We start from the raw sequence: 8490 nt of genomic DNA on the forward strand, positions 1-8490 counted from the left end.
AGTCTTACGGAGGATTGTCTCCTACAACATAATAGACGGCAGTTTTAGATGGCAAGGTTTTAAAGCCCCAGACATGGGATATCATTTGTCTAGGACTGAAATGGGATGAACAGCAGAAGGTACTGCATCAGGGATGGGACCAGTGGGGTCAGCCTCTGGCCTTTGTGGAAGAATCTTTGCATTAGGCATAAACAGGGATAGTTTTGCAGGGAGAGGACACAGGAACTCCTCGAGCTGCTCACGGTCAGAAAACAAAAAAGGCGGCTATTTTGGATGATTGCCAGTGAAATTGGTTCTTATTTTCTGCTTCAGCTCTGAACTAGCACTGCTTGTACTTAGGCTGAGAAAAGGGTGGGATGGGGGGGACAAGGTATTATGATGCTGCCCTACCCCTTGCGAATGCCACATATCTTTCATGCAACCCAGTATGGGTTGGATTATTTTTCTTCCTCCAGCTGCAATAATCTCTGCATATTACATTGGAGTATTTCTTGAACAAAAGCGGGACAATTACAGTCATGGCTAGACCCTAAAGGGAACCAAATATATTCCGGTTTAACTTCTGTCACATCTACAGTGTGTGGGACAGTAGTAGGAAAAATCTCTTCCACCTCCCCTGCATATCACCTCCTGAAAGACCAGCTACTGTCTACCCTATGCAGAACAAGTTATTTTTTGGCCATGTACCTCCTTTTTTTTCTTCTGATACTTTTTAAAAGCTCATTAAAATGACTTCGTCCTTTTCACAATCCATTTAACAGAGCTTTGATACTTATACATTATAAAACTTCCCTTTTGTCTACAACACAGGTTGATTTTACTGCCTACTCTTACTGTTCCCAAGCCTACATTAAGGAGACACTGTAGGAGAAATCCTTACAGATACTGGCAGATTGCCTGAGAGGGAAAAAATGGTACCATCTGCTAGAATAAATAAAATTGCAAGAAATTCCAAGACTGACAGACTGCCGAAATATTCATTATTGCAGAGTTAAATAGGGTAATTCTTGCTCACAGAAAGATACCTAAGTACTTTTCAGAATAGACAGATGTCCTAAACTTCTTTGGAAAACAAGATTTTTCTATTATTTGGGGATTTCGTATTATTTGGTATTTTGGAAATAGTTTATACATACAATTTCTCTTACAGTTTCTGATAGCGCCTTGAAGTCCTGCAGTTGAAAATACAGGAAAAAGTAGATAAAACAAGTGTTGTAAAAGAAGAGAAGCTGTAGTTGACTTAATCCAAATACCAGCAACTAACATACTGACTGCTAGTATCAAACTGTAATACTGTGGTTTTAGGGAACTTTAGGCAGTAGTATAATTTCACATGTTAAAAACCCCAGGCAAAATTTCCAGCTTGCTCTCCTCCATGCCATTCCACTTGATGGCACTTTGAGCCTTTGTTCTCTCAAGTCACGATTGACTGAACTCGCTTGTTTAGGATGGCATATAGGCTGATGTCTAACACTTCAGAATTTACACTTTAATGCAGCAATTTGTCAGTATTTAAGATGACCCTGCTCTGAAATGAACTGAATAATCAGTCTGAGGGAGCGGGGGAAAATGGGCAGCACTTCTACTTGCCTAGGAAGCCTCCAACATCTGCAATCATCAAACAAAACAATGGTATCTCTGAAAGCTGTCTGGTGAGATGGACAAATTGTATACGAGCTGGAGAAAAACATATGGAAGCAGTGAAGTGTATCAGGAAAACTGCACTGATTTGCCGCGTTGCATTTGCTCCCTTCCCTTGGGCAGACGGGTGATTTTGCTTTGCACCTTCTGAGCAACAGAGCTTGGCACTGCAGACACCCAGTGCTGACTCTGCCCTGCTCATCTCATCTGCACCGTACACTCTGCATCAAAACAGCTCGAAAAACTTCGCAGTAATAATCTGTGTAGCTCAAAGTCACCAGGGATTAACAGTTATGAATTTGCCAGTATTGTGAGAAACAATTTGCTTACAAATAATGAAAATAACCACACATTAGTGAGGAGTTAAAGATGGGTGGCTGTTTGGATGGGCCCATCAGGTAAAGAGAAAGCTAACCGTGGGCCGTCATCTTGCTTTTTTGTACTCAAGCTGATGTTGGTCAGTACAGACAGATCCATTGTCTGCCTGGGCTGACTGATGGCGTGAATGGCTACAAGTCCACTGTGCTGAGATCTCCAATGCCTTGGGATGGCTACTCCTGACCACTTTGATTCTCACACCCAAACATCCCCTGGACTTTCTGACCCACATGGTGAGAGCCAGTAAGTATTTTCAGAGTATTCCTATGGCAGAGGAAAGAAGCGTATGTGTTTATGTGTCCTGTGTCAGCTGCCTGAGCAGTCCTGAGAGTTCAGACCTACCAAGCAGAGCTTCCAGGTTAGTCCTCAGAGATAGTCAGCCTTGCTAGTATGGTGCCACCCCTGAGCAAATGACCCATCTCTTTCAGTTTATGCACGTCACCACTCTCATGTAGCCTCACTGCTGCTAGTTTCAAGGCAAACCAGTGAGGCTACAGATCCCTTTGTTCACCAAAGAGGGAATGCTCCTCGGAATGAATAATAATTATGATCCACTCTGGGTTTTACTCTCTAAGCTCCCAACTGTAAAATGAAGATTTTGTCTACCTAGTGGGCATGTTATGAAAATACCTACATTGTGTATTATCCAGTATTCCAGTACTATGGTAGTCTTCAACAAGTAGAAACAATGCTGCTTCTGATTTTGTTCAGGATGCCACTTCTTAGGTCTTTGTGACTTCAAGTAATTACTGTAATTACTGTGACTTCAAGTAATTACTGACATGCAAGATCACATAGCAGCTTTAAGCTTCGAAGAAAGTTTTTAATAGCTAATCTCACAACTACCTGGCATCTCCTTCCTCTCTCATGGAATTACATGGATCCAGGCTCAAAGTGAAAAGGACTGGCTATAATGTCGTGACAATGTCAAATGTGATTACAGGCTATAAGTACCTAAGTAAAGGGTTCTCACAAACCCTCTAGGCTGATGGACAGAAGATATCATGGTTAACAGGAGCTTGGAAATAATATAATTTCTTCATTTAAATGAGTAAAATCCAAAGAACAAATTTAGAGTAAATTAATGCATTCAATGGCTGTATGAGCCAATTCCAGTGGGTACATAAACCCAAAGTTGTTAATTATATTTCAGTTGCCAGAGTATTGAAAATGGATATAAATATTTGACAGTGGTGCAAAGCAACCACGGTTAAGTATCAGTTTATATGACTTGGGCACTCATCAGTGGTTTAAAACAGATCATTTGCATGTGAAGGCAAACAAAAGTGAGGGGGATTTAACAGCATTCAGCAGAATTAAAAATAAGCATTTCAGTCATCAGTTTTAGTTTTTCTCATAACATTATCCTATTATTTTCAACAAGCTTAGGTGTAAGGGCTATCCCTTCTCTGCCACCTGTGGAAATTATGCCTACTTGTGTCGGAAGCTTACTCTGAGCCTTACAGAGTTTCACATGAGTTATCACAACTGTTTTGGGCTAGATTCTGACAAATAACCCATACAACTATTTACAGAAATAACTGAAGTTTTTCCTGTTTTGTGGAAGTATAATTCCTGTTCAGTAGTGGAGGAAGAGTTAGGTCCTACTTTGGTTATTGTATGAATGTCTCTTGCCAATACAATAGCGAAGGAGGATGTATAGCAGACCTAGAAAATGCATAGAATCATAGAATAGCTTGGGATGGAAGGGAACTTCAAAGGTTATCTAGTCCAACCCCCCTGCAAGGAGCAGGGACATCCTCAACTAGATCAGGTTGCTCAGAGCCCCGGCCGACATGACCTTGAATGTTTCCAGGGACGAGGCATCTATCACCTCTCTGGGCAACCTGTTCCAGTGTCTCACCACTCTCATTGTAAAAAATTTTTTACTGATGTCTACTCTGAATCTACCTCCTTCTATTTTAAAGCCATTACCCCAGGGCCTCATCAACAGTACCTGCGGAAGAGTTTCTCCCCATCTTTCTTACAAGCCCCCTTGAGGTACTGGAAGACTGCTATAAGGTCTCCCTGGAGCCTTCTCCTCTCCAGGCTGAATAGCCCCAACTCTGTTAGCCTGTCCTCATAAGAGAGGTGCTCCAGCCCTCTTATTATCTTCATGGCCTCCTCTGGACTCGCCCCAACAGGTCCATGTCCTTCTTATGTTGGGGGCTCTAGAGCTGGACACAGTGCTCCAGGTGGGGACCCACCAGAGTGGAGTAGAGGGAGACAATCACCTCCCTTGACCTGCTGGCCACGTTTCTTTTGATGCAGCCCAGGATGCGGTTGGTTTTCTGTGCTGCAAGCAAACATTGCTGGCTCAAATCTTCCTCAAATCCTCCATCTTAGTCCTGTAAAGTCCTTTCTGCTAATTTCAAAGTTATCCACAGTGGCTGTGGGATTGGGAATGTATGCCTAGTTTTGTCCTGGAAGAAAGTAAGTCAACGCCATGGTGGCAAGTGTCATTGATGTTAGAAAAAAAATTGAAGACGGAAAGAAAGCTAAGGATATTTCTTAGACTTTAGAAGAGCTGATGTTTTCGTCTCCACTGTAAAGGATTTTTTTTTCTAGTTTTCTTTTGGTTTTGGCATAATGTTTATAAAGTGCGTAATATTCCCAAGTAATCAATAAATTGAGCTCACACCATTTAAAATTCTCTCTAGTGTGTGTAAATACATTTTTCATACTTCTGAGGTGCAGGCCAGGTTTAAAAGGGGCTGAAAGAAGCCAAGGCAAATGCTTTTACTGGGGACAGCATTTTTGAATATGTGAGTGTGGTCACTCAGACCTTCCAGGCTGATGGTGTCCTTATAATATTATATTCATACTTCTTCTTGTGTTTTTTAGTGTAAAAACTGTAAAACAGCTAAAAGTTCACACTCTAGTCTTGCTAATCTTTTTATCTCTGTGGTGATACTTCTTGCTACTTGCTAATCATGTTACCCTGCAAAGAATCAGGTCAAATAACTGGTAGAACTTTTTTCATCAGTAGGTGAAAGAGATTAGTACAAAGATTCACCAATCCTGGCTTTCATACATGCCTAGGGAGACAAATATTTTTCTTTGCGGACATTTTCTGTGTCCATCTCATTTAATGGGAAATGAAAGAAGACATCACTTGACTCACAGCATGTCCAGAAAAACAAAAATTCACAATACAGTCAAAACTACTTGCAGAATAATGTGTTTGGGGTTTTTTTTTGTTTTTTTGTTTTTGTTTTTGTTTTTGTTTTTGTTTGTTTGTTTTTTCCCGAGTCGATATTTTTACTTACCTCTCGCTCTCCATGGTTTCTTCCATGATCAGCTGTTGTGTTTTGGAGGCTTCCTTAATTATAATCCACAAAACCATTCCAGTGGAAGGACAGTTCTACTCTGCCAAGCCTGGCAAAAGAAAAGATATAAAATGAATGTTTTATTGATCCCGCAACTCTCCAACATTGTCATACTGAAAGTATGAGCAAGATGGGCAAGATTCCATCTGCATTACCGTGGGTAATTTACAGCTATGGTTTATTCAATGACCAAGCAATTCTCTCTTTTTCTGGAGCCTGGGCGAGGTTTCCCTTTGTCAATCAATGAGCATTCCAAATCAGTGATGTACACAGTTCAGCATAACTTAATCAATGCCTGTTTTAGATTAAAAGTTTTTTCAAAATAATTTAAAAAGCATAATTATCCTCCATTGTTACCAGATGTATACTGGAACAAAAGGTAAAAAAATACAGGACTGCTGTCTTCATTTGCACTGATAATGGTCATGCTAATTTGATCCTTTTCTGTGCAGCATATGTGTGTGTATGCAAGGGTGCACATGTAGATCCTCTGCACACGTATTTGGAGCCTGGCAGCTTGGTACCTTGCCTCTTTCCATCATTTTGTTATGTGATCTGTGCCTGCTGCTAAATCGTTACATTTGCAGGAAGTCATGGTACCAGTTTACCAGCTGTAATTTTAGAATCATGCATCCCCTTGAAAAAATACTCCTTCCAGACAGCCTGTTTGCAGCCAGCACCTTTCAGTGAGAGGCCTGCTAACTTCATGTGCTACTGTCTCATTTGACACAAGTGGTGGGCTGTAGGGTCACTGATAGGGTCAAATTAGGGGGAATTTTAGGCCCCCTGTTTTTTTTTTCCTAGGAAGTTTATACAGGCAATACCTTCTGATTATCAGTATATGCAGCTGTTTGAATAATAATTATTCCTTCCGAGGATTTATTTCATTCTTGTCCATTTTCTGTTCATTGTCAAAGAAGCTAAACAGTGTTTTGTGTAAGGTCTGCGTAACCAGGTGAATTTTGTTTGTGGCAATTATTTTTTAAATAAAACAGCATCACAAAACAACTTCCTGGAAACATATACATCTTGTATCATTACCTCTGAGTAAACTTACACTGTGAATGTAAATCTGAACTGCAGGGGTGTTTGATACAGTTAGAAATCTTTCTAAATAGCTTTAATATTTATAGCAGTTCTTAAAAAGGAAATTCCAGCAGTTTCAGTGGGGAATGCCTTGCACAGCTTGTTTACCCTGCAGAGAGAGACTACCTCTACAGTTTAACAGGTGAAAAAATATTTCCCTGAAGGAAATGAACCCACCATGCTCTGTATTACACAGCTTGTATACAAGCTTGTAGCCTGCAAACCAGCGTTCAGTTGCCTTGGCAGTGCATTTCAGACACTGCTCATCACACAGACCAACTCTGAGGCAAGCAGCTCCTGCCCCAAGGCAGCAGGAGGGGCACAAAACTTTCCTTTCCTTTCCTGTTCCGAGCACAGGCTCTGGGGGTTTGTGAGCCACTGGCGATTTCATCTGCCAAAAGCAGTAATTTGGATTTTTTTAAAGAAGATCTCATTAGCTTATCTTTTATGCTTTGTCTGGAAGTCATGACTTACATTGGGAGAGATGAATGTAGCAGAGCACATCACTTCCCATCACCAGAGTGACTCCAAAGTTAGGTCCCTCCAGGTGCTTCCCTTTCTGTGAGGCTCGGGCTCACAGCAGAGCTCAGAATATCTTTTATATCCTCACCAGGCAAAAGATTTCACTGGAACTGCCTCTAGTCGCTGGCCTTTGACAGACAGCAGGACAACCCTTGGCAGAGCCGAGGGTGATTTGCCTTTGGATCCCCATGATGTTCCTGCAGCAGATGAGTCGCTTTGTGAGCGCTGCAGTCTGATGGGCTTACATCCCTAGCTCCTGCCTGAGTGTTGCTCTGGTAAAACTGCAGGTATCACTTACAGTCCGTAATGACCTGGGTGATTTAGGCTTTCTGCTTTTTTGTCTCTGTCTGTACCGTTTTTTGTGTGCGAGGAGCTTACTGAAATGCATGGCAGGGTGTCCCTTTCAGGATGGGCTCCCAGCTGAAATCTCCCTAGGTCTCATGTTCAGAAAGCTGAGAAAATTGTCCTGGAGTTCATTTGCGTGCAGTCCTTGGTGTCTGCCTGTTCCTTAGTATCTGTCTGCACTTCTGTACGGGAGTGACTTTGTGCTCCAGCAGAGCAGTCTTCTGCTGGGCTAATTTCTGGTAGCCTGGCGAGGCGTTCCAGTGAGCATGACCTCTAAGTTTAAAGCCAGAGATTATTATGCTGATTTAAACCTTTTCTATGCAGTTTGGCTGTATGTGTGTGTAAGTGTAATAAATATGCAGACTTTCACTTCCAAAGACAGGCAGAGGCTGCGTCGCCTCTTTCCCTCATTGGATTATGTGGCTCACCGCTGCTGCTAACAGATTACATTTGCAGCTATTACCAGCTGCTCTTGGTTCTAATTTAGTCCTGTTAGACGCTTGCTATGATGTAGGCAGAAAACAAAATGAAAAAAGGCAATTTGTTATCAGATTGTAATACTCTTGCCTCATAAAATCTTTCAGATTATTACTTCTAAGTTAGTCAATAATATGATCTGATGCTATAATGTAAGTGGAAATGTGGCATCCAGAGTAATACGAGACAGTACACGTGCACAGCAGACACTGTCTCATCTCTAAAACATCACTGTATCCCTACTGCAAGAAAAATAAGTTAATTTTCATACAAACTCAAAGGAACTCTCCGATTCTTGTCAAGCTTTGAGCATTTTAATGTGTTTGAAGTTCTCTTGGCACTGCTTCTGCCTCAATAAAAGACAGTTTACGGCAAGATAGGCAGATCTGAAAGGCTGGCACTCCTGACTGTGTATTTCCTTCCAAATTAAGGCCATGTGTCCTAGTGAGAGTAACAGATTTTGCACAGAATTAGAGGTTGTTTATGTAAATTTATAAAGTCATGTAATAATTAACAGTAATTAACAGGGCCTGCTAAACTAAACGGAGAGGTGGTGCAATCCAGTGTCATTGTGAAAAGAGCTCTAAGGTGGGATGTTGGGTCATTGGGTAACATGGTGGGGTAATGTAGGGTTTGATTTTCAGAGATAAAAGAAAAAAGGCAAAGCTTGAGTTCATAGCAGGTTACCAGGGAAGCTTTTCAGAGTTCAGGC

The sequence above is a fragment of the Chlamydotis macqueenii genome, chromosome 4 (assembly GCF_036417535.1).
Source record: "Chlamydotis macqueenii isolate bChlMac1 chromosome 4, bChlMac1.mat, whole genome shotgun sequence".
Taxonomy (NCBI): domain Eukaryota; kingdom Metazoa; phylum Chordata; class Aves; order Otidiformes; family Otididae; genus Chlamydotis; species Chlamydotis macqueenii.